Consider the following 26,143-nt stretch of genomic DNA (forward strand, 5'->3'; position numbering starts at 1 on the left):
CAGAGCATTGCTCAGACTACTATGATTGTATGCAGCTCACAGAGGATTGCTCAGACTACTATGATTGTATGTAGCTCACAGAGCATTGCTCAGACTACTATGATTGTATGTAGCTCACAGAGGATTGCACAGACTACTATGATTGTATGCAGCTCACAGACCATTGCTCAGACTACTATGATTGTATGTAGCTCACAGAGCATTGCTCAGACTTCTATGATTGTATGCAGCTCACAGAGCATTGCTCAGACTACTATGATTGTATGTAGCTCACAGAGCATCGCTCAGACTACTATGATTGTATTTAGCTCACAGACAATTGCTCAGACTACTATGATTGTATGTAGCTCACAGAGCATTGCTCAGCCTACTATGATTGTATGTAGCTCACAGAGCATTGCTCAGACTACTATGATTGTATGTAGCTCACAGAGCATTGCTCAGCCTACTATGATTGTATGTAGCTCACAGAGCATTGCTCAGACTACTATGATTGTATGTAGCTCACAGAGCATTGCTCAGACTACTATGATTGTATGTAGCTTTCAGCCCATTGCTCAGACTACTATGATTGTATGTAGCTCACAGAGGATTGCACAGACTACTATGATTGTATGCAGCTCACAGACCATTGCTCAGACTACTATGATTGTATGTAGCTCACAGAGCATTGCTCAGACTTCTATGATTGTATGCAGCTCACAGAGCATTGCTCAGACTACTATGATTGTATGTAGCTCACAGAGCATCGCTCAGACTACTATGATTGTATTTAGCTCACAGACAATTGCTCAGACTACTATGATTGTATGTAGCTCACAGAGCATTGCTCAGCCTACTATGATTGTATGTAGCTCACAGAGCATTGCTCAGACTACTATGATTGTATGTAGCTCACAGAGCATTGCTCAGCCTACTATGATTGTATGTAGCTCACAGAGCATTGCTCAGACTACTATGATTGTATGTAGCTCACAGAGCATTGCTCAGACTACTATGATTGTATGTAGCTCACAGAGCATTGCTCAGACTTCTATGATTGTATGCAGCTCACAGAGCATTGCTCAGACTACTATGATTGTATGTAGCTTTCAGCCCATTGCTCAGACTACTATGATTGTATGTAGCTCACAGAGCATTGCTCAGACTACTATGATTGTATGCAGCTCACAGACCATTGCTCAGACTACTATGATTGTATGCAGCTCACAGAGCATTGCTCAGACTACTATGATTGTATGCAGCTCACAGAGGATTGCTCAGCCTACTATGATGGTATGTAGCTCATAGAGCATTGCACAGACTACTATGATTGTATGTAGCTCAGAGAGCATTGCTCAGACTACTATGATTGTATGCAGCTCACAGAGCATTGCTCAGACGACTATGATTGTATGCAGCTCACAGAGGATTGCTCAGACTACTATGATTGTATGCAGCTCACAGAGCATTGCTCAGACTACTTTGATTGTTTGCAGCTCACAGAGGATTGCTCAGACTACTATGATTGTATGCAGCTCAAAGAGCATTGCTCAGACTACTATGATTGTATGCAGCTCACAGAGGATTGCTCAGACTACTATGACTGTATGTAGCTCACAGAGCATTGCTCAGACTACTATGATTGTATGCAGCTCACAGACCATTGCTCAGACTACTATGATTGTATGCAGCTCACAGAGCATTGCACAGACTACTATGATTGTATGCAGCTCACAGACCATTGCTCAGACTACTATGATTGTATGCAGCTCACAGAGCATTGCTCAGACTACTATGATTGTATGTAGCTCACAGAGCATTGCTCAGACTTCTATGATTGTATGCAGCTCACAGAGCATTGCTCAGACTACTATGATTGTATGTAGCTTCCAGAGCATTGCTCAAACTACTATGATTGTATGTAGCTCACAGAGCATTGCTCAGACTACTATGATTGTATGTAGCTCACAGAGCATTGCTAAGACTACTATGATTGTATGCAGCTCACAGAGCATTGCTCAGAGTACTATGATTGTATGTAGCTCACAGAGCATTGCTCAGACTACTATGATTGTATGTAGCTCACAGAGCATTGCACAGACTACTATGATTGTATGTAGCTCACAGACCATTGCTCAGACTACTATGATTGTATGTAGCTCACACAGCATTGCTCAGACTACTATGATTGTATGTAGCTCATAGAGGATTGCTCAGACTACTATGATTGTATATAGCTCACAGAGCATTGCACAGACTACTATGATTGTATGTAGCTCACAGACCATTGCTCAGACTACTATGATTGTATGTAGCTCACACAGCATTGCTCAGACTACTATGATTGTATGTAGCTCATAGAGGATTGCTCAGACTACTATGATTGTATGTAGCTCACAGAGCATTGCACAGACTACTATGATTGTATGTAGCTCACAGACCATTGCTCAGATTACTATGATTGTATTTAGCTCACAGAGGATTGCTCAGACTACTATGATTGTATTTAGCTCACAGACCATTGCTCAGACTACTATGACTGTATGTAGCTCACAGAGCATTGCTCAGACTACTATGATTGTATGTAGCTCACAGAGCATTGGTCAGACTTCTATAATTGTATGTTGCTCACAGAGCATTGCTCAGACTACTATGATTGTATGTAGATCACACAGCATTGCTCAGACTACTATGATTGTATGTAGCTCATAGAGGATTGCTCAGACTACTATGATTGTATGTAGCTCACAGAGCATTGCACAGACTACTATGATTGTATGTAGCTCACAGACCATTGCTCAGACTACTATGATTGTATGTAGCACACAGAGCATTGCTCAGACTACTATGATTGTATGCAGCTCACAGAGGATTGCTCAGACTACTATGATTGTATGTAGCTCACAGAGCATTGCACAGACTACTATGATTGTATGTAGCTCACAGAGCATTGCACAGACTACTATGATTGTATGTAGCTCACAGACTATTGCTCAGAATACTATGATTGTATGTAGCTCACAGAGCATTGCACAGACTACTATGATTGTATGCAGCTCACAGAGTATTGCTCAGACTACTATGATTGTATGTAGCTCACAGAGTATTGCTCAGAATACTATGATTTTATGCAGCTCACAGAGCATTGCTCAGACTACTGTGATTGTATGCAGCTCACAGACCATTGCTCAGACCACTATGATTGTATGCAGCTCACAGAGGATTGCTCAGACTACTATGATTGTGTGTAGCTCACAGACCATTGCTCAGACTACTATGATTGTATGTAGCTCACAGACCATTGCTCAGACCACTATGATTGTATGTAGCTCACAGAGGATTGCTCAGACTATTATGATGGTATGCAGCTCACAGAGCATTGGTCAGACTACTATGATTGTATGCAGCTCACAGAGGATTGCTCAGACTACTATGATTGTATGCAGCTCACAGAGCATTGCTCAGACTACTATGATTGTATGCAGCTCACAGAGCATTGCTCAGACTACTAGGATTGTATGCAGCTCACAGAGGATTGCTCAGACTCCTATGATTGTATGTAGCTCACAGAGCATTGCTCAGACTACTATGATTGTATGCAGCTCACAGAGGATTGCTCAGACTACTATGATTGTATGTAGCTCACAGAGCATTGCACAGACTACTATGATTGTATGTAGCTCACAGAGCATTGCTCAGACTACTATGATTGTATGTAGCTCACAGAGCATTGCACAGACTACTATGATTGTATGCAGCTCACAGACCATTGCTCAGACTACTATGATTGTATGCAGCTCACAGAGCATTGCTCAGACTACTATGATTGTATGCAGCTCACAGAGGATTGCTCAGACTACTATGATTGTATGCAGCTCACAGAGCATTGCTCAGACTACTATGATTGTATGCAGCTCACAGAGGATTGCTCAGACTACTATGATTGTATGCAGCTCACAGAGCATTGCTCAGACTACTATGATTGTATGTAGCTCACAGAGGATTGCTCAGACTACTATGATTGTATGCAGCTCACAGAGCATTGCTCAGACTACTATGATTGTATGCAGCTCACAGAGGATTGCTCAGACTACTATGATTGTATGTGGCTCACAGAGCATTGCTCAGACTTCTATGATTGTATGCAGCTCACAGAGCATTGCTCAGACTACTATGATTGTATGTAGCTTCCAGACCATTGCTCAGACTACTATGATTGTATTTAGCTCACAGACCATTGCTCAGACTACTATGATTGTATGTAGCTCACAGAGCATTGCTCAGACTACTATGATTGTATGCAGCTCACAGAGCATTGCTCAGACTACTATGATTGTATGTAGCTCACAGAGCATTGCTCAGACTACTATGATTGTATGTAGCTCACAGAGCATTGCTCAGACTACTATGATTGTATGTAGCTCACAGACCATTGCTCAGACTACTATGATTGTATGTAGCTCACACAGCATTGCTCAGACTGCTATGATTGTATGTAGCTCATAGAGGATTGCTCAGACTACTATGATTGTATGTAGCTCACAGAGCATTGCACAGACTACTATGATTTTATGTAGCTCACAGACCATTGCTCAGACTACTATGATTGTATGCAGCTCACAGAGCATTTCTCAGACTACTATGATTGTATGCAGCTCACAGAGGATTGCTCAGACTACTATGATTGTATGTAGCTCACAGAGCATTGCACAGACTACTATGATTTTATGTAGCTCACAGACCATTGCTCAGACTACTATGATTGTATGCAGCTCACAGAGCATTGCTCAGACTACTATGATTGTATGCAGCTCATAGAGCATTGCTCACACTACTATGATTGTATGCAGCTTACAGAGCATTGCTCAGAGTACTTTGATTGTATGCAGCTCACACAGCATTGCTCACACTACTATGATTGTATGCAGCTCACAGAGCATTGCTCAGACTACTATGATTGTATGTAGCTCACAGAGCATTGCTCAGACTACTATGATTGTATGCAGCTCACAGAGCATTGCTCACACTACTATGATTGTATGCAGCTCACAGAGGATTGCTCAGACTACTATGATTGTATGTAGCTCACAGACCATTGCTCAGACTACTATGATTGTATGTAGCTCACAGAGCATTGCTCAGACTACTATGATTGTATGTAGCTCACAGAGCATTGCTCAAACTTCTATGATTGTATGTAGCTCACAGAGCATTGCTCAGACTACTATGATTGTATGTAGCTCACAGAGCATTGCACAGACTACTATGATTGTATTTAGCTCACAGACCATTGCTCAGACTACTATGAATGTATTTAGCTCACAGAGGATTGCTCAGACTACTATGATTGTATGCAGCTCACAGAGCATTGCTCAGACTACTATGATTGTATGTAGCTCACAGAGCATTGCTCAGACTACTATGATTGTATGCAGCTCACAGAGCATTGCTCAGACTACTATGATTGTATGTAGCTCACAGAGCATTGCTCAGACTTCTATGATTGTATGCAGCTCACAGAGCATTGCTCAGACTACTATGATTGTATGTAGCTTTCAGACCATTGCTCAGTCTACTATGATTGTATGTAGCTCACAGAGCATTGCTCAGACTACTATGATTGTATGCAGCTCACAGACCATTGCTCAGACTACTATGATTGCATGCAGCTAACAGAGGATTGCTCAGACTACTATGATTGTATGCAGCTCACAGAGCATTGCTCAGACTACTATGATTGTATGCAGCTCACAGAGGATTGCTCAGCCTACTATGATGGTATACAGCTCATAGAGCATTGCACAGACTACTATGATTGTATGTAGCTCACAGAGCATTTGTCAGACTCCTATGATTGTATGCAGCTCACAGAGCATTGCTCAAACTACTATGATTGTATGCAGCTCACAGAGGATTGCTCAGACTACTATGATTGTATGTAGCTCACAGAGCATTGCACAGACTACTATGATTTTATGTAGCTTTCAGACCATTGCTCAGTCTACTATGATTGTATGTAGCTCACAGAGCATTGCTCAGTCTACTATGATTGTATGCAGCTCACAGACCATTGCTCAGACTACTATGATTGTATGCAGCTCACAGAGGATTGCTCAGACTACTATGATTGTATGCAGCTCACAGAGCATTGCTCAGACTACTATGATTGTATGTAGCTCACAGAGCATTGCTCAGACTACTATGATTGTATGCAGCTCACAGAGCATTTGTCAGACTACTATGATTGTATGCAGCTCACAGAGCATTGCTCAGACTACTATGATTGTATGCAGCTCACAGAGGATTGCTCAGACTACTATGATTGTATGCAGCTCACAGAGCATTGCTCAGACTACTTTGATTGTATGCAGCTCACAGAGGATTGCTCAGACTACTATGATTGTATGCAGCTCACAGAGCATTGCTCAGACTACTATGATTGTATGCAGCTCACAAAGGATTGCTCAGACTACTATGATTGTATGTAGCTCACAGAGCATTGCTCAGACTACTATGATTGTATGCAGCTCACAGACCATTGCTCAGACTACTATGATTGTATGCAGCTCACAGAGCATTGCACAGACTACTATGATTGTATGCAGCTCACAGACCATTGCTCAGACTACTATGATTGTATGCAGCTCACAGAGCATTGCTCAGACTACTATGATTGTATGTAGCTCACAGAGCATTGCTCAGACTTCTATGATTGTATGCAGCTCACAGAGCATTGCTCAGACTACTATGATTGTATGTAGCTTCCAGAGCATTGCTCAGACTACTATGATTGTATGTAGCTCACAGAGCATTGCTCAGACTACTATGATTGTATGTAGCTCACAGAGCATTGCTCAGACTACTATGATTGTATGTAGCTCACAGAGCATTGCTCAGACTACTATGATTGTATGCAGCTCACAGAGCATTGCTCAGAGTAATATGATTGTATGTAGCTCACAGACCATTGCTCAGACTACTATGATTTTATGTAGCTCACAGAGCATTGCACAGACTACTATGATTGTATGTAGCTCACAGACCATTGCTCAGACTACTATCATTGTATGTAACTCACACAGCATTGCTCAGACTACTATGATTGTATGTAGCTCATAGAGGATTGCTCAGACTACTATGATTGTTTATAGCTCACAGAGCATTGCACAGACTACTATGATTGTATGTAGCTCACAGACCATTGCTCAGACTACTATGATTGTATGTAGCTCACAGAGCATTGCTCTGACTACTATGATTGTATGCAGCTCACAGAGCATTGCTCAGACTACTATGATTGTATGCAGCTCACAGATGATTGCTCAGACTACTATGATTGTATGTAGCTCACAGAGCTTTGCTCAGACTACTATGATTGTATGCAGCTCACAGAGGATTGCTCAGACTACTATGATTGTATGTAGCTCACAGAGCATTGCACAGACTACTATGATTGTATGTAGCTCACAGAGCATTGCACAGACTACTATGATTGTATGTAGCTCACAGACCATTGCTCAGACTACTATGATTGTATGTAGCTCACAGAGCATTGCACAGACTACTATGATTGTATGCAGCTCACAGAGCATTGCTCGGACTACTATGATTGTATGTAGCTCACAGAGGATTGCTCAGACTACTATGATTGTATGCAGCTCACAGAGCATTGCTCAGACTACTGTGATTGTATGCAGCTCACAGAGGATTGCTCAGACTACTATGATTGTATGTAGCTCACAGACCATTGCTCAGACTACTATGATTGTATGCAGCTCACAGAGCATTGCTCAGACTACTATGATTGTATGTAGCTCACAAAGCATTGCTCAGACTACTATGATTGTACGTAGCTCACAGAGCATTGCTCAGACTATTATGATTGTATGTAACTCACAGAGGATTGCTCAGACTACTATGATTGTATGTAGCTCACAGAGCATTGCTCAGACTACTATGATTGTATGTAGCTCACAGACCATTGCTCAGACTACTATGATTGTATGTAGCTCACAGAGCATGGCTGAGACTACTATGATTGTACGTAGCTCACAGAGCATTGCTCAGACTACTATGATTGTACGCAGCTCACAGAGCATTGCTCAGACTACTATGATTGTATGCAGCTCACAGAGGATTGCTCAGACTACTATGATTGTATGCAGCTCACAGAGCATTGCTCAGACTACTATGATTGTATGTAGCTCACAGAGCATTGCTCAGACTACTATGATTGTATGCAGCTCACATACCATTGCTCAGACTACTATGATTGTATGTAGCTCACAGACCATTGCACAGACTACTTTGATTGCATGTAGTTCACAGAGGATTGCACAGACTACTATGATTGTATGTAGCTCACAGAGCATTGCTCAGACTACTATGATTGTATGTAGCTCACAGAGCATTGCACAGACTACTATGATTGTATGTAGCTCACAGAGGATTGCTCAGACTACTATGATTGTACGTAGCTCACAGACCATTGCTCAGACTACTCTGATTGTATGTAGCTCACAGAGCATTGCTCAGACTACTATGATTGTACGCAGCTCACAGAGTATTGCTCAGACTACTATGATTGTATGCAGCTCAAAGAGCATTGCTCAGACTACTATGATTGTATGTAGCTCACAGAGGATTGCTCAGACTACTATGATTGTTTGTAGCTGACAGAGCATTGCTCAGACTACTATGATTGTATGTAGCTCACAGAGGATTGCTCAGACTACTATGATTGTATGCAGCTCACAGAGCATTGCTCGGACTACTATGATTGTATGTAGCTCACAGAGCATTGCTCGGACTACTATGATTGTATATAGCTCACAGAGGATTGCTCAGACTACTATGATTGTATGCAGGTCACAGAGCATTGCTCAGACTACTATGATTGTATGTAGCTCACAGAGCATTGCTCAGACTACTATGATTGTATGCAGCTCACACAGCATTGCTCAGACTACTATGATTGTATGTAGCTCACAGAGGATTGCTCAGACTACTGTGATTGTATGCAGCTCACAGAGCATTGCTCAGACTACTATGATTGTATGCAGCTCACAGAGGATTGCACAGACTACTATGATTGTATACAGCTCACAGACCATTGCTCAGACTACTATGATTGTATGCAGCTCACAGAGCATTGCTCAGACTACTATGATTGTATGCAACTCACAGAGCATTGCTCGGACTATTATGATTGTATGTAGCTCACAGAGGATTGCTCAGACTACTATGATTGTATGTAGCTCACAGACCATTGCTCAGACTACTATGATTGTATGTAGCTCACAGAGCATTGCTCAGACTACTAAGATTGTAGGCAGCTCACAGAGCATTGCTCAGACTACTGTGATTGTATGTAGCTCACAGAGCATTGCTCGGACTACTATGATTGTATGTAGCTCACAGAGCATTGCTCGGACTACTATGATTGTATGTAGCTCACAGAGGATTGCTCAGACTACTATGATTGTATGCAGCTCACAGAGCATTGCTCGGACTACTATGATTGTATGCAGCTCACAGAGGATTGCTCAGACTACTATGATTGTATGTAGCTCACAGAGCAATGCTCAGACTACTATGATTGTATGCAGCTCACACAGCATTGCTCAGACTACTATGATTGTATGTAGCTCACAGAGGATTGCTCAGACTACTTTGATTGTATGCAGCTCACAGAGCATTGCTCAGACTACTATGATTGTATACAGCTCACAGACCATTGCTCAGACTACTATGATTGTATGCAGCTCACAGAGCATTGCTCAGACTACTATGATTGTATGCAACTTACAGAGCATTGCTCGGACTACTATGATTGTATGTAGCTCACAGAGGATTGCTCAGACTACTATGATTGTATGTAGCTCACAGAGCATTGCTCAGACTACTATGATTGTATGCAGCTCACAGAGCATTGCTCAGACTACTATGATTGTATGCAGCTCACAGAGCATTGCTCAGACTACTATGATTGTATGTAGCTCACAGACCATTGCACAGACTACTATGATTGTATGTAGCTCACAGAGCATTGCTCAGACTACTATGATTGTATGTAGCTCACAGAGCATTGCTCAGACTACTATGATTGTATGTAGCTCACAGAGGATTGCTCAGACTACTATGATTGTATGTAGCTCACAGAGCATTGCTCAGACTACTATGATTGTATGTAGCTCACAGAACATTGCTCAGACTACTATGATTGTATTTAGCTCACAGAGCATTGCTCAGACTACTATGATTGTATGCAGCTCACAGAGGATTGCTCAGACTACTATGATTGTATGTAGCTCACAGAGCATTGCTCAGACTACTATGATTGTATGTAGCTCACAGAGCATTGCTCGGACTACTATGATTGTATGTAGCTCACAGACCATTGCTCAGACTACTAATATTGTATGTAGCTCACAGAGGATTGCTCAGACTACTATGATTGTATGTAGCTCCCAGAGCATTGCACAGACTACTATGATTGTATGTAGCTCACAGACCATTGCTCAGACTACTATGATTGTATGTAGCTCACAGAGCATTGCTCAGACTACTATGATTGTATGTAGCTCACAGAGGATTGCTCAGACTACTATGATTGTATGTAGCTCACAGAGCATTGCTCGGACTACTATGATTGTATGTAGCTCACAGAGCATTGCTCGGACTACTATGATTGTATGCAGCTCCCAGAGCATTGCTCAGACTGCTATGATTGTATGTAGCTCACAGAGGATTGCTCAGACTACTATGATTGTATGTAGCTCACAGAGGATTGCTCAGACTACTATGATTGTATGTAGCTCACAGAGTATTGCACAGACTACTATGATTGTATGCAGCTCACAGAGCATTGCTCAGACTACTATGATTGTATGTAGCTCACAGAGGATTGCTCAGACTACTATGATTGTATGTAGCTCACAGAGTATTGCACAGACTACTATGATTGTATGCAGCTCACAGAGCATTGCTCAGACTACTATGATTGTATGTAGCTCACAGAGGATTGCTCAGACTACTATGATTGTATGTAGCTCACAGAGCATTGCTCGGACTACTATGATTGTATGTAGTTCACAGACCATTGCTCAGACTACTATGATTGTATGTAGCTCACAGACCATTGCTCAGACTACTATGATTGTATGTAGCTCACAGAGGATTGCTCAGACTACTATGATTGTATGCAGCTCACAGAGCATTGCTCAGACTACTATGATTGTATGTAGCTCACAGACCATTGCTCGGACTACTATGATTGTATGTAGCTCACAGACCATTGCTCAGACTACTATGATTGTATGTAGCTCACAGAGGATTGCTCAGACTACTATGATTGTATGCAGCTCACAGAGCATTGCTCAGACTACTATGATTGTATGTAGCTCACAGACCATTGCTCGGACTACTATGATTGTATGTAGCTCACAGACCATTGCTCAGACTACTATGATTGTATGTAGCTCACAGAGCATTGCTCGGACTACTATGATTGTATGTAGCTCACAGACCATTGCTCAGACTACTATGATTGTATGTAGCTCACAGAGCATTGCTCGGACTACTATGATTGTATGTAGCTCACAGAGCATTGCTCAGACTACTATGATTGTATTTAGCTCACAGAGGATTGCTCAGACTACTATGATTGTATGCAGCTCACAGAGCACTGCTCAGACTACTATGATTGTATGCAGCTCACAGAGCATTGCTCAGACTACTATGATTGTATGTAGCTCACAGAGGATTGCTCAGACTACTATGATTGTATGTAGCTCACAGACCATTGCTCAGACTACTATGATTGTATGTAGCTCACAGACCATTGCTCAGACTACTTACATTTGTAACAAACCCTCAGCTGCCAGGAGTTTGAGGTTTGCATTGGTTTCTGCTGGAACCAAGAATGTTTCTACTCAATGACAATAAACAGATGTTGTATCTGACTGTGACTGAATCTGCAGCAGTGATGACACCACAAATCAGGAGAGGGTTCGTAACAATGTGTGCGCAGGAAGATGGAAAATTATAGACACAACTGGAAAATATCAGGACAAGGAAGCAAAACAGATCAATGACTCAGTAATTACACACAAAGCAAGATAATTACCATATATATCAGGACTGCGAGAAGTGGAACTGTGTATAGGGCACAGAGCCAGAGAATCACACCGAGCATACAGAAGAGAAGTGGTACTGTGTATAGGGGACAGAGCCAGAGAATCACACCGAGCATACAGAAGAGAAGTGGTACTGTGTATAGGGGACAGAGCCAGAGAATCACACCGAGCATACAGAAGAGAAGTGGTACTGTGTATAGGGGACAGAGCCAGAGAATCACACCGAGCATACAGAAGAGAAGTGGTACTGTGTATAGGGGACAGAGCCAGAGAATCACACCGAGCATACAGAAGAGAAGTGGAACTGTGTATAGGGGACAGAGCCAGAGAATCACACCGAGCATACAGAAGAGAAGTGGTACTGTGTATAGGGGACAGAGCCAGAGAATCACACCGAGCATACAGAAGAGAAGTGGTACTGTGTATAGGGGACAGAGCCAGAGAATCACACCGAGCATACAGAAGAGAAGTGGAACTGTGTATAGGGGACAGAGCCAGAGAATCACACCGAGCATACAGAAGAGAAGTGGTACTGTGTATAGGGGACAGAGCCAGAGAATCACACCGAGCATACAGAAGAGAAGTGGAACTGTGTATAGGGGACAGAGCCAGAGAATCACACCGAGCATACAGAAGAAAAGTGGTACTGTGTATAGGGGACAGAGCCAGAGAATCACACCGAGCATACAGAAGAGAAGTGGTACTGTGTATAGGGGACAGAGCCAGAGAATCACACCGAGCATACAGAAGAGAAGTGGTACTGTGTATAGGGGACAGAGCCAGAGAATCACACCGAGCATACAGAAGAGAAGTGGTACTGTGTATAGGGGACAGAGCCAGAGAATCACACCGAGCATACAGAAGAGAAGTGGTACTGTGTATAGGGGACAGAGCCAGAGAATCACACCAAGCATACAGAAGAGAAGTGGAACTGTGTATAGGGGACAGAGCCAGAGAATCACACCGAGCATACAGAAGAGAAGTGGTACTGTGTATAGGGGACAGAGCCAGAGAATCACACCGAGCATACAGAAGAGAAGTGGAACTGTGCATAGGGGACAGAGGCAGAGAATCACACCGAGCATACAGAAGAGAAGTGGTACTGTGTATAGGGGACAGAGCCAGAGAATCACACCGAGCATACAGAAGAGAAGTGGTACTGTGTATAGGGGACAGAGCCAGAGAATCACACCGAGCATACAGAAGAGAAGTGGTACTGTGTATAGGGGACAGAGCCAGAGAATCACACCGAGCATACAGAAGAGAAGTGGTACTGTGTATAGGGGACAGAGCCAGAGAATCACACCGAGCATACAGAAGAGAAGTGGTACTGTGTATAGGGGACAGAGCCAGAGAATCACACCGAGCATACAGAAGAGAAGTGGAACTGTGTATAGGGGACAGAGCCAGAGAATCACACCGAGCATACAGAAGAGAAGTGGTACTGTGTATAGGGGACAGAGCCAGAGAATCACACCGAGCATACAGAAGAGAAGTGGAACTGTGTATAGGGGACAGAGCCAGAGAATCACACCGAGCATACAGAAGAGAAGTGGTACTGTGTATAGGGGACAGAGCCAGAGAATCACACCGAGCATACAGAAGAGAATTGGTACTGTGTATAGGGGACAGAGCCAGAGAATCACACCGAGCATACAGAAGAGAAGTGGTACTGTGTATAGGGGAGAGAGCCAGAGAATCACACCGAGCATACAGAAGAGAAGTGGTACTGTGTATAGGGGACAGAGCCAGAGAATCACACCGAGCATACAGAAGAGAAGTGGTACTGTGTATAGTGGACAGAGCCAGAGAATCACACCGAGCATACAGAAGAGAAGTGGTACTGTGTATAGGGGACAGAGCCAGAGAATCACACCGAGCATACAGAAGAGAAGTGGTACTGTGTATAGGGGACAGAGACAGAGAATCACACCGAGCATACAGAAGAGAAGTGGTACTGTGTATAGGGGACAGAGCCAGAGAATCACACTGAGCATACAGAAGAGAAGTGGTACTGTGTATAGGGGACAGAGCCAGAGAATCACACCGAGCATACAGAAGAGAAGTGGTACTGTGTATAGGGGACAGAGCCAGAGAATCACACCGAGCATACAGAAGAGAAGTGGTACTGTGTATAGGGGACAGAGCCAGAGAATCACACCGAGCATACCGAAGAGAAGTGGTACTGTGTATAGGGGACAGAGCCAGAGAATCACACCGAGCATACAGAAGAGAAGTGGTACTGTGTATAGGGGACAGAGCCAGAGAATCACACCGAGTATACAGAAGAGAAGTGGTACTGTGTATAGGGGACAGAGCCAGAGAATCACACCGAGTATACAGAAGAGAAGTGGTACTGTGTATAGGGGACAGCACCAGAGCCAGAGAATCACACCGAACATACAGAAGAGAAGTGGTACTGTGTATAGGGGACGGCACCAGAGCCAGAGAATCACACTGAGCATACAGAAGAGAAGTGGTACTGTGTATAGGGGACAGAGCCAGAGAATCACACCGAGCATACAGAAGAGAAGTGGTACTGTGTATAGGGGACAGAGCAAGAGCCTGAGAATCACACAGAGTATACAGAAGAGAAGTGGTACTGTGCATAGGGGACAGATCCAGAGAATCACACCGAGCATACGGAAGAGAAGTGGAACTGTGTATAGGGGACAGAGCCAGAGAATCACACTGAGCATACAGAAGAGAAGTGGTACTGTGTATAGGGGACAGAGCCAGAGAATCACACCGAGCATACAGAAGAGAAGTGGTACTGTGTATAGGGGACAGAGCCAGAGAATCACACCGAGCATACAGAAGAGAAGTGGTACTGTGTATAGGGGACAGAGCCAGAGAATCACACCGAGCATACCGAAGAGAAGTGGTACTGTGTATAGGGGACAGAGCCAGAGAATCACACCGAGCATACAGAAGAGAAGTGGTACTGTGTATAGGGGACAGAGCCAGAGAATCACACCGAGTATACAGAAGAGAAGTGGTACTGTGTATAGGGGACAGAGCCAGAGAATCACACCGAGTATACAGAAGAGAAGTGGTACTGTGTATAGGGGACAGCACCAGAGCCAGAGAATCACACCGAACATACAGAAGAGAAGTGGTACTGTGTATAGGGGACGGCACCAGAGCCAGAGAATCACACTGAGCATACAGAAGAGAAGTGGTACTGTGTATAGGGGACAGAGCCAGAGAATCACACCGAGCATACAGAAGAGAAGTGGTACTGTGTATAGGGGACAGAGCAAGAGCCTGAGAATCACACAGAGTATACAGAAGAGAAGTGGTACTGTGCATAGGGGACAGATCCAGAGAATCACACCGAGCATACGGAAGAGAAGTGGAACTGTGTATAGGGGACAGAGACAGAGAATCACACCGAGCATACAGAAGAGAAGTGGTACTGTGTATAGGGGACAGAGCCAGAGAATCACACCGAGCATACAGAAGAGAAGTGGAACTGTGTATAGGGGACAGAGCCAGAGAATCACACCGAGCATACAGAAGAGAAGTGGTACTGTGTATAGGGGACAGAGCCAGAGAATCACACCGAGCATACAGAAGAGAAGTGGAACTGTGTATAGGGGACAGAGCCAGAGAATCACACCGAGCATACAGAAGAGAAGTGGTACTGTGTATAGGGGACAGAGCCAGAGAATCACACCGAGCATACAGAAGAGAATTGGTACTGTGTATAGGGGACAGAGCCAGAGAATCACACCGAGCATACAGAAGAGAAGTGGTACTGTGTATAGGGGAGAGAGCCAGAGAATCACACCGAGCATACAGAAGAGAAGTGGTACTGTGTATAGGGGACAGAGCCAGAGAATCACACCGAGCATACAGAAGAGAAGTGGTACTGTGTATAGGGGACAGAGCCAGAGAATCACACCGAGCATACAGAAGAGAAGTGGTACTGTGTATAGGGGACAGAGCCAGAGAATCACACCGAGCATACAGAAGAGAAGTGGTACTGTGTATAGGGGACAGAGACAGAGAATCACACCGAGCATACAGAAGAGAAGTGGTACTGTGTATAGGGGACAGAGCCAGAGAATCACACTGAGCATACAGAAGAGAAGTGGTACTGTGTATAGGGGACAGAGCCAGAGAATCACACCAAGCATACAGAAGAGAAGTGGTACTGTGTATAGGGGACAGAGCCAGAGAATCACACCGAGCATACAGAAGAGAAGTGGTACTGTGTATAGGGGACAGAGCCAGAGAATCACACCGAGCATACCGAAGAGAAGTGGTACTGTGTATAGGGGACAGAGCCAGAGAATCACACCGAGCATACAGAAGTGGTACTGTGTATAGGGGACAGAGCCAGAGAATCACACCGAGTATACAGAAGAGAAGTGGTACTGTGTATAGGGGACAGAGCCAGAGAATCACACCGAGTATACAGAAGAGAAGTGGTACTGTGTATAGGGGACAGCACCAGAGCCAGAGAATCACACCGAACATACAGAAGAGAAGTGGTACTGTGTATAGGGGACGGCACCAGAGCCAGAGAATCACACTGAGCATACAGAAGAGAAGTGGTACTGTGTATAGGGGACAGAGCCAGAGAATCACACCGAGCATACAGAAGAGAAGTGGTACTGTGTATAGGGGACAGAGCAAGAGCCTGAGAATCACACAGAGTATACAGAAGAGAAGTGGTACTGTGCATAGGGGACAGATCCAGAGAATCACACCGAGCATACGGAAGAGAAGTGGAACTTATTATAGGGGACAGAGACAGAGAATCACACCGAGCATACAGAAGAGAAGTGGTACTGTGTATAGGGGACAGAGCCAGAGAATCACACCGAGCATACAGAAGAGAAGTGGTACTGTGTATAGGGGACAGAGCCAGAGAATCACACCGAGCATACCGAAGAGAAGTGGTACTGTGTATAGGGGACAGAGCCAGAGAATCACACCGAGCATACAGAAGAGAAGTGGTACTGTGTATAGGGGACAGAGCCAGAGAATCACACCGAGCATACCGAAGAGAAGTGGTACTGTGTATAGGGGACAAAGTCAGAGAATCACACTGAGCATACAGAAGAGAAGTGGTACTGTGTATAGGGGACAGCACCAGAGCCTGAGAATCACACCGAGTATACAGAAGAGAAGTGGTACTGTGTATAGGGGACAGAGCCAGAGAATCACACCGAGCATACCGAAGAGAAGTGGTACTGTGTATAGGGGACAGAGCCAGAGAATCACACCGAGTATACAGAAGAGAAGTGGTACTGTGTATAGGGGACAGCACCAGAGCCAGAGAATCACACCGAACATACAGAAGAGAAGTGTTACTGTGTATAGGGGACGGCACCAGAGCCAGAGAATCACACTGAGCATACAGAAGAGAAGTGGTACTGTGTATAGGGGACAGAGCCAGAGCCTGAGAATCACACCGAGCATACAGAAGAGAAGTGGTACTGTGTATAGGGGACAGAGCCAGAGCCTGAGAATCACACCAAGCATACAGAAGAGAAGTGGTACTGTGTATAGGGGACAGAGCAAGAGCCTGAGAATCACACAGACTATACAGAAGAGAAGTGGTACTGTGTATAGGGGACAGAGCCAGAGCCTGAGAATCACACCGAGCATACAGAAGAGAAGTGGTACTGTGTATAGGGGACAGATCCAGAGAATCACACCGAGCATACGGAAGAGAAGTGGAACTGTGTATAGGGGACAGAGACAGAGAATCACACCGAGCATACAGAAGAGAAGTGGTACTGTGTATAGGGGACAGAGCCAGAGAATCACACCGAGCATACAGAAGAGAAGTGGTACTGTGTATAGGGGACAGCACCAGAGCCTGAGAATCACAACGAGTATACAGAAGAGAAGTGGTACTGTGTATAGGGGACAGCACCAGAGCCTGAGAATCACACCGAGCATACAGAAGAGAAGTGGTACTGTGTATAGGGGACAGAGCCAGAGAATCACACCGAGCATACAGAAGAGAAGTGGTACTGTGCATAGGGGACAGAGCCAGAGTATCACACCGAGCATACAGAAGAGAAGTGGTACTGTGTATAGGGGACAGCACCAGAGCCTGAGAATCACACCGAGTATACAGAAGAGAAGTGGTACTGTGTATAGGGGACAGAGCAAGAGCCTGAGAATCACACCGAGCATACAGACGAGAAGTGGTACTGTGTATAGGGGACAGTGTCAGAGAATCACACCGAACATACAGAAGAGAAGTGGTACTGTGTATAGGGGACAGCACCAGAGCCTGAGAATCACACCGAGTATACAGAAGAGAAGTGGTACTGTGTATAGTGGACAGAGCAAGAGCCTGAGAATCACACCGAACATACAGAAGAGAAGTGGTACTGTGTATAGGGGACAGAGTCAGAGCCTGAGAATCACACCGAGCATACAGAAGAGAAGTGGTACTGTGTATAGGGGACAGATCCAGAGAATCACACCGAGCATACAGAAGAGAAGTGGTACTGTGTATAGGGGACAGAGTCAGAGAATCACACCGAGCATACAGAAGAGAAGTGGTACTGTGTATAGGGGACACAGTCAGAGAATCACACCGAGCATACAGAAGAGAAGTGGTACTGTATATAGGGGACAGAGCCAGAGAATCACACCGAACATACAGAAGAGAAGTGGTACTGTGTATAGGGGACAGCACCAGAGCCTGAGAATCACACCGAGCATACAGAAGAGAAGTCGTACTGTGTATAGGGGACAGAGCAAGAGCCTGAGAATCACACAGAGTATACAGAATAGAAGTGGTACTGTGTATAGGGGACACAGTCAGAGAATCACACCGAGCATACAGAAGAGAAGTGGTACTGTGTATAGGGGACAGAGCCAGAGAATCAAACCGAACATACAGAAGAGAAGTGGTACTGTGTATAGGGGACAGCACCAGAGCCTGAGAATCACACCGAGCATACAGAAGAGAAGTGGTACTGTGTATAGGGGACAGAGCAAGAGCCTGAGAATCACACAGAGTATACAGAAGAGAAGTGGTACTGTGTATAGGGGACAGAGTCAGAGAATCACAACAAGCATACAGAAGAGAAGTGGTACTGTGTATAGGGGACAGAGCCAGAGAATCACACCGAACATACAGAAGAGAAGTGGTACTGTGTATAGGGGACAGCACCAGAGCCTGAGATTCACACCGAGCATACAGAAGAGAAGTGGTACTGTGCATAGGGGACAGAGCAAGAGCCTGAGAATCACACAGAGTATACAGAAGAGAAGTGGTACTGTGTATAGGGGACAGATCCAGAGAATCACACCGAGCATACAGAAGAGAAGTGGTACTGTGTATAGGGGACAGAGTCAGAGAATCACACCGAGCATACAGAAGAGAAGTGGTACTGTGTATAGGGGACAGAGCCAGAGAATCACACCGAGCATACAGAAGAGAAGTGGTACTGTGCATAGGGGACAGAGCCAGAGAATCACACCGAGCATACAGAAGAGAAGTGGTACTGTGTATAGGGGAAAGAGCCAGAGAATCACACTGAGCATACAGAAGAGAAGTGATACTGTGTATAGGGGACAGAGTCAGAGAATCACACCGAGCATACAGAAGAGAAGTGGTACTGTGTATAGGGGACAGAGTCAGAGAATCACACTCAGCATACAGAAGAGAAGTGATACTGTGTATAGGGGACAGAGTCAGAGAATCACACCGAGCATACAGAAGAGAAGTGGTACTGTGTATAGGGGACAGAGCCAGAGAATCACACCGAGCATACAGAAGAGAAGCGGTACTGTGTATAGGGGACAGAGTCAGAGAATCACACCGAGCATACAGAAGAGAAGTGGTACTGTGTATAGGGGACGGCACCAGAGAATCACACCGATTATACAGAAGAGAAGTGGTACTGTGTATAGGGGACAGAGTCAGAGCCTGAGAATGACACCGAGCATACAGAAGAGAAGTGGTACTGTGTATAGGGGAAAGCACCAGAGCCTGAGAGTTACACTGAGTATACAGAAGAGAAGTGGTACTGTGTATAGGGGACAGAGCAAGAGCCTGAGAATCACACAGAGTATACAGAAGAGAAGTGGTACTGTGTATAGGGGACAGAGTCAGAGAATCACACCGAACATACAGAAGAGAAGTGGTACTGTGTATAGGGACAGCACCAGAGCCTGAGATTCACACCGAGCATACAGAAGAGAAGTGGTACTGTGCATAGGGGACAGAGCAAGAGCCTGAGAATCACACAGAGTATACAGAAGAGAAGTGGTACTGTGTATAGGGGACAGATCCAGAGAATCACACCGAGCATACAGAAGAGAAGTGGTACTGTGTATAGGGGACAGAGTCAGAGAATCACACCGAGCATACAGAAGAGAAGTGGTACTGTGTATAGGTGAGAGAGCCAGAGAATCACACCGAGCATACAGAAGAGAAGTGGTACTGTGTATAGGGGACAGAGTCAGAGAATCACACTGAGCATACAGAAGAGAAGTGATACTGTGTATAGGGGACAGAGTCAGAGAATCACACCGAGCATACAGAAGAGAAGTGGTACTGTGTATAGGGGACAGAGTCAGAGAATCACACTCAGCATACAGAAGAGAAGTGATACTGTGTATAGGGGACAGAGTCAGAGAATCACACCGAGCATACAGAAGAGAAGTGGTACTGTGTATAGGGGACAGAGCCAGAGAATCACACCGAGCATACAGAAGAGAAGTGGTACTGTGTATAGGGGACGGCACCAGAGAATCACACCGATTATACAGAAGAGAAGTGGTACTGTGTATAGGGGACAGAGCCAGAGCCTGAGAATGACACCGAGCATACAGAAGAGAAGTGGTACTGTGTATAGGGGAAAGCACCAGAGCCTGAGAGTTACACTGAGTATACAGAAGAGAAGTGGTACTGTGTATAGGGGACAGAGCCAGAGCCTGAGAATCACACCGAGTATACAGAAGAGAAGTGGTACTGTGTATAGGGGACGGCACCAGAGCCAGAGAATCACACCGAGCATACAGAAGAGAAGTGGTACTGTGTATAGGGGACGGCACCAGAGCCAGAAAATCACAACTAGTATACAGAAGAGAAGTGGTACTGTGTATAGGGGATGGCACCAGAGCCTGAGTGTTACACTGAGTATACAGAAGAGAAGTGGTACTGTGTATAGGGGACGGCACTAGAGTCTGAGAATCACAACAAGCAAAAAGAAGAGAAGTGGTACTGTATATAGGGGACGGCACCAGAGCCTGAAAATCACACCGAGTATACAGAAGAGAAGTGGTACTGTATATAGGGGACGGCACCAGAGCCTGAGAATCACACCGAGTGTACAGAAGAGAAGTGGTACTGTGTATAGGGGATGTCCAAAGAGCCTGAGAATCACACCGAGTATACAGAAGAGAAGTAGTACTGTGTATAGGGGACAGAACCTGAGAATCACGCCGAACACAGAGAAGAGAAGTGGTACTGTGTATAGGGGACAGAGACAGAGCCTGAGAATGACACCGAGCATACAGAAGAGAAGTGGTACTGTGTATAGGGGACAGAGCCAGAGCCTGAGAATGACACCGAGCATACAGAAGAGAAGTGGTACTGTGTATAGGGGACGGCACCAGAGCCTGAGAATCACACCGATCATACAGAAGAGAAGTGGTACTGTGTATAGGGGACAGAGCCAGAGCCTTAGAATCACACCGAGCATACAGAAGGGAAGTGGTACTGTGTATAGGGGACGGCACAAGAGAATCACACTGAGTATACAGAAGAGAAGTGGTACTGTGTATAGGGGACAGAGCCAGAGAATCACACCGAGCATACAGAAGACAAGTGGTACTCTGTATAGGGGACAGCACCAGAGCCTGAGAGTTACACTGAGTATACTGAAGAGAAGTGGTACTGTGTATAGGGGAAAGCACCAGAGCCTGAGAGTTACACTGAGTATACAGAAGAGAAGTGGTACTGTGTATATGGGACGGCACCAGAGCCTGAGAGTTACACTGAGAATAAAGAAGAGAAGTGGTACTGTGTATAGGGGACGGCACCAGAGCCTTTTAGTTACACTGAGTATGCAGAAGAGAAGTGGTACTGTGTATAGGGGACGGCACCAGAGTCTGATAGTTACACTGAGTATACAGAAGAGAAATGGTACTGTGTATAGGGGACGGCACCAGAGAATCACACTGAGTACACAGAAGAGAAGTGGTACTGTATATAGGGGACAGAGCCTGAGAATCACACCGAGCATACAGAAGAGAAGTGGTACTGTGTATAGGGGATGGCACTAGAGTCTGAGAATCACGCCGAGCATAAAGAAGAGAAGTGGTACTGTGTATAGGGGACTGCACCAGGGAATCACACCGAGTATACAGAAGAGTAGTGGTACTGTGTATAGGGGACGGTCAATGAGCCTGAGAATCACACTGAGCATACAGAAGAGAAGTGGTACTGTGTATAAGGGATGGCACCAGAGCCTTAGAGTTACACTGAGTATACAGAAGAGAAGTGGTACTGTGTATAGGGGACGGCCAAAGTGCCTGAGAATCACACCGAGCATACAGAAGAGAAGTGGTACTGTGTATAGGGGATGGCACCAGAGCCTGATAGTTACACTGAGTATACAGAAGAGAAGTGGTACTGTGTATAGGGGATGGCACCAGAGTCTGATAGTTACACTGAGTATACAGAAGAGAAGTGGTACTGTGTACAGGGGACAGAGCCAGAGAATCACACCGAGCATACAGAAGAGAAGTGGTACTGTGTATAGGGGTTGGCACTAGAGTCTGAGAATCACACCGAGCATAAAGAAGAGAAGTGGTACTGTGTTTAGGGGACGGCAGCAGAGAATCACACCGAGTATACAGAAGAGAAGTTGTACTGGGTATAGGGGATGGCACCAGAGAATCACACCGAGCATACAGAAGAGAAGTGGTACTGTGTATAGGGGATGGCACTAGAGTCTGAGAATCACACCGAGCATAAAGAAGAGAAGTGGTACTGTGTATAGGGGACGGCACCAGAGAATCACACCGAGTATACAGAAGAGTAGTGGTACTGTGTACAGGGGACAGCCAAAGAGCCTGAGAATCACACCAAGCATACAGAAGAGAAGTGGTACTGTGTATAGGGGATGCCACCAGAGAATCACACCGAGTATACAGAAGAGAAGTCGTACTGTGTATAGGGGATGGCACCAGAGCCTGAGAGTTACACTGAGTATACAGAAGAGAAGTGGTACTGTGTATAGGGGACGGCACCAGAGCCTGAGAGTTACACTGAGTATACAGAAGAGAAGTGGTACTGTGTATAGGGGACGGTACCAGAGCCTGATAGTTACACTGAGTATACAGAAGAGAAGTGGTACTGTGTAAAGGGGACGGCACCAGAGAATCACACTGAGCATACAGAAGAGAAGTGGTACTGTGTATAGGGGATGGCACCAGAGAATCACACCGAGCATGAAGAAGAGAAGTGATACTGTGTATAGGGGACGGCACCAGAGAATCACACCGAGTATACAGAAGAGTAGTGGTACTGTGTATAGGGGACGGCCAAAGAGCCTGAGAATCACACCGAGCATACAGAAGAGAAGTGGTACTGTGTACAGGGTACGGCACCAGAGTCTGATAGTTACACTGAGTATACAGAAGAGAAGTGGTACTGTGTATAGGGGATGTCCAAAGAGCCTGAGAATCACACCGAGTATACAGAAGAGAAGTAGTACTGTGTATAGGGGACAGAACCTGAGAATCACGCCGAACACAGAGAAGAGAAGTGGTACTGTGTATAGGGGACAGAGCCAGAGCCTGAGAATGACACCGAGCATACAGAAGAGAAGTGGTACTGTGTATAGGGGACAGAGCCAGAGCCTGAGAATGAAACCGAGCATACAGAAGAGAAGTGGTACTGTGTATAGGGGACGGCACCAGAGCCTGAGAATCACACCGATCATACAGAAGAGAAGTGGTACTGTGTATAGGGGACAGAGCCAGAGCCTTAGAATCACACCGAGCATACAGAAGGGAAGTGGTACTGTGTATAGGGGACGGCACAAGAGAATCACACTGAGTATACAGAAGAGAAGTGGTACTGTGTATAGGGGACAGAGCCAGAGAATCACACCGAGCATACAGAAGACAAGTGGTACTCTGTATAGGGGACAGCACCAGAGCCTGAGAGTTACACTGAGTATACTGAAGAGAAGTGGTACTGTGTATAGGGGAAAGCACCAGAGCCTGAGAGTTACACTGAGTATACAGAAGAGAAGTGGTACTGTGTATAGGGGACGGCACCAGAGCCTGAGAGTTACACTGAGAATAAAGAAAAGAAGTGGTACTGTGTATAGGGGACGGCACCAGAGCCTTTTAGTTACACTGAGTATGCAGAAGAGAAGTGGTACTGTGTATAGGGGACGGCACCAGAGTCTGATAGTTACACTGAGTATACAGAAGAGAAATGGTACTGTGTATAGGGGATGGCACCAGAGAATCACACTGAGTACACAGAAGAGAAGTGGTACTGTATATAGGGGACAGAGCCTGAGAATCACACCGAGCATACAGAAGAGAAGTGGTACTGTGTATAGGGGATGGCACTAGAGTCTGAGAATCACGCCGAGCATAAAGAAGAGAAGTGGTACTGTGTATAGGGGACTGCACCAGGGAATCACACCGAGTATACAGAAGAGTAGTGGTACTGTGTATAGGGGACGGTCAATGAGCCTGAGAATCACACTGAGCATACAGAAGAGAAGTGGTACTGTGTATAAGGGATGGCGCCAGAGCCTTAGAGTTACACTGAGTATACAGAAGAGAAGTGGTACTGTGTATAGGGGACGGCCAAAGTGCCTGAGAATCACACCGAGCATACAGAAGAGAAGTGGTACTGTGTATAGGGGATGGCACCAGAGCCTGATAGTTACACTGAGTATACAGAAGAGAAGTGGTACTGTGTATAGGGGATGGCACCAGAGTCTGATAGTTACACTGAGTATACAGAAGAGAAGTGGTACTGTGTACAGGGGACAGAGCCAGAGAATCACACCGAGCATACAGAAGAGAAGTGGTACTGTGTATAGGGGTTGGCACTAGAGTCTGAGAATCACACCGAGCATAAAGAAGAGAAGTGGTACTGTGTTTAGGGGACGGCAGCAGAGAATCACACCGAGTATACAGAAGAGAAGTTGTACTGGGTATAGGGGATGGCACCAGAGAATCACACCGAGCATACAGAAGAGAAGTGGTACTGTGTATAGGGGATGGCACTAGAGTCTGAGAATCACACCGAGCATAAAGAAGAGAAGTGGTACTGTGTATAGGGGACGGCACCAGAGAATCACACCGAGTATACAGAAGAGTAGTGGTACTGTGTACAGGGGACAGCCAAAGAGCCTGAGAATCACACCAAGCATACAGAAGAGAAGTGGTACTGTGTATAGGGGATGCCACCAGAGAATCACACCGAGTATACAGAAGAGAAGTCGTACTGTGTATAGGGGATGGCACCAGAGCCTGAGAGTTACACTGAGTATACAGAAGAGAAGTGGTACTGTGTATAGGGGACGGCACCAGAGCCTGAGAGTTACACTGAGTATACAGAAGAGAAGGGGTACTGTGTATAGGGGACGGTACCAGAGCCTGATAGTTACACTGAGTATACAGAAGAGAAGTGGTACTGTGTAAAGGGGACGGCACCAGAGAATCACACTGAGCATACAGAAGAGAAGTGGTACTGTGTATAGGGGATGGCACCAGAGAATCACACCGAGCATGAAGAAGAGAAGTGATACTGTGTATAGGGGACGGCACCAGAGAATCACACCGAGTATACAGAAGAGTAGTGGTACTGTGTATAGGGGACGGCCAAAGAGCCTGAGAATCACACCGAGCATACAGAAGAGAAGTGGTACTGTGTACAGGGTACGGCACCAGAGTCTGATAGTTACACTGAGTATACAGAAGAGAAGTGGTACTGTGTATAGGGGACGGCACCAGAGAATCATACTGAGTATACAGAAGAGAAGTGGTACTGTGTATAGGGG

Source organism: Phyllobates terribilis, unplaced genomic scaffold (genome assembly GCF_046119375.1).
Source record: "Phyllobates terribilis strain yellow unplaced genomic scaffold, ASM4611937v1 Scaffold_3__8_contigs__length_932513732, whole genome shotgun sequence".
Taxonomy (NCBI): domain Eukaryota; kingdom Metazoa; phylum Chordata; class Amphibia; order Anura; family Dendrobatidae; genus Phyllobates; species Phyllobates terribilis.